The following is a 2,929-nucleotide window of genomic DNA, read 5'->3' as shown; positions in this document are numbered from 1 at the left end:
CAAGGTCCCCCTGCTCCGGAAGGCACATGTGACGGCCCGTCTGAAGTTTGCCAGTGAACACCTGGATGATGCCGAGAGTGATTGGGAGAAGGTGCTGTTGTCAGATTAGACAAAAATTGAGCTCTTTGGCATGAACTCAACTCGCCGTGTTTGGAGGAAGAGAATGCTGCCTATGCCCAAAGAAACACCGCCCACTGTCAAGCATGGAGGTGGAAATGTGTATGTTTTGGGGGTGTTTCTCTTCTAAGGGCACAGGGACTACTTCACCGCATCAATGGGAGAATGGATGGGGCCATGTACCGTACAATTCTGAGTGACAACCTCCTTCCCCTCCGCCAGGGCCTAAAAATGGGTCGTGGCTGGGTCTTCCAGCACGACAATGACCCAAAACATACAGCCAAGGCAACAAAGGAGTGGCTCAGGAAGAAGCACATTAGGGTCATGGAGTGGCCTAGCCAGTCACCAGACCTTATCCCATTGAAAACTTATGGAGGGAGCTGAAGCTGCGAGTTGCCAAGCGACAGCCCAGAACTCTTAATGATTTAGAGATGATCTGCAAAGAGGAGTGGACCAAAATTCCTCCTGACATGTGTGCAAACCTCATCATCAACTACAGAAGACGTCTGACCGCTGTGCTTGCCAACAGGGTTTTGCCACCAAGTATTAGGTCTTGTTTGCCAGAGGGATTCAAATACTTATTTCCCTCTGCAGAATGCAAATAAATTCATATACTTTCCACAATGTGATTTTCCGGATTTAATTTGTGATGTGCTATCTCTCACTGTTACCAATAACCTACCCTTCAATTATGGGCTGCTCATGTCTTTGTCAGTGGGCAAACTTACAAAATCAGCAAGGGATCAAATACTTATTTCCCCCACTGTATAGAGCTTGCCTCCTCATATCTCAGCTCTTCTACATATTCGGGGGAATGCAGACTTTCTACATGGAGTAGAGAATGGGACATTTTGGAGGTGGGAGGGCTTAGGAGTTTCGTGTTTGAACATGTGCTGCAGCCGAATGACTTATTATTGTCATTGCAGACTCTGGGAGGGGTTCTTTCATTCAATTGACAGATGTCTTCGCTTATCATCAATTGCACCATTATGTTTCCGCCCTGGACAAGTCTGCACTGTCTGGTCATTATAGATCTAAACTTAATTCCATTTCGGCTCTGAAAGATAAAACCGTTTGTCAGTGTTAGTACTCTGGAGTTCTCCCCTCTGAAAAATACATCAACATTGACAGACAAATGGGGAGCAGATTTAAACAGATCATCTGCTTCTTTCGATTTTAGTAGTTTGATTGCTTGAACCCAAAATCTGACAACAGCTATGGTAGGGAAGCCCCCCCAGCGACTCCCAGGATGCACTGGACAGGGCGGGGTGCCACCATGTTGGAGGTGGCAGTGTTACTCCCTCCTCAAGGTACATTGGGGGGCACTGAACTACCAGGGTGGGTGGGGAGTAGGGTTGCCCACTGGGCCACCAGGGGTCAGTCTTTTGTGGTGTCGGGGGGGGGGGGGGAGAGGAGGCCACTGGGCCACCAGGAAAACAATTTAAAATTACATGTGTAAGCCTAAAATCTTCTGGTTGCCCCCGGGGCTTTGAGTCCACTTTGTGACCCTTTATATGCAAAAGGTACATTTACCCAGTATCGTCCTACTTGTCTCCATCACTGTTTTACTTTCAAGAAAGGCAAGTTACTTCTCATCGATGTTTCTTCTTCTATCCTTACCTAAGTCACTTTGGCTTTGTATCTATCATGAAAACTGATATTCTGCAGCACCTGTTTTCCAAACAGATTGTTTTCCTTTGGAAGCTTGACTTTTGAGTACTGCTGTTTGGGCGCCACCGGTCTGGCACCCATGACTTTTGGGCAAAGCTGTATTGGCACCAGTCTTTTGAGCATCCAAAAGGAAGTCTAAAAGTCCTCTCCCTCCCCCGCATTGACTGTGATCTCAGCCAGGGGCCATCTGGACCAGCAGAGAAACAGTGCTGCAGGCGAGGTGGTCCTCGGCGCATAAGGAAATTAAAGCTGTCCCAGGCAGGGCCTGTGAGAGAGGACTGAACAGCCAGCATCCTCCGTCACAGGCATTGCCTCTCTCCACCCCCGGCTATTAGTCCTAATTCCAAAACAACTCACTGTTCACTCCACACTGCAGTCCTAACATTGCAAAACTCCTCTTCAATAATCTACTAATATCATCTGACTTAAGGGTCCAGTCTCTGGGAATGTCAGCCCAGCTCATCCATCTCTGGTCTGGAACCAAACCTCATCCTTTCCAGAACACTCCCCTTACTTCCAGATGGGGCCAGAACTTTCCTAGCTGGGCCCCCTTTCTTAAAAGGGAACCTATTCTACTCCCTGACAGGCCCCCCATATCTGTCAACCTTAGAAGTGCAAGAACATTTCCTATGAGTTTAGGAGTGGCCTAGTGGTTAGGGTGGTGGACTTTGGTCCTGGGGAACTGAGTTTGATTCCCACTTCAGGCACAGGCAGCTCCTTGTGACTCTGGGCAAGTCACTTGACCCTCCATTGCCCCATGTAAGCCGCATTGAGCCTGCCATGAGTGGGAAAGTGCGGGGTACAAATGTAACAAAAATAAATAGTCCTCCACCATTGTAATCAGAGACACAGAGCTCCCCCTGGTGGCATTCCAAAGACAGGACATGACCTATGCCCATCACTCAAGGCTATGTGTAGAGTTTTCCTGGTGCAATTTACAATTATTTCATGTTTCTTCCTGTCAAGCTCTAGCCAAGAGGAAAGCAGCGGTGGCTACTCTGGAAAGGTTATGGGGCTTGGGGTGGTAATTCCTCTAACAAAAGAGAACGGCACAGACTGATACTCCATCCAAATGGCAAATGAAATTTAATGTGGACAAAAGTAAACTGATGCACATTGGGAAGAATAATCCAAATCATAG

Source organism: Microcaecilia unicolor, chromosome 1, assembly GCF_901765095.1.
Source record: "Microcaecilia unicolor chromosome 1, aMicUni1.1, whole genome shotgun sequence".
Classification (NCBI taxonomy): domain Eukaryota; kingdom Metazoa; phylum Chordata; class Amphibia; order Gymnophiona; family Siphonopidae; genus Microcaecilia; species Microcaecilia unicolor.
This window is presented reverse-complemented; position numbering follows the sequence as displayed.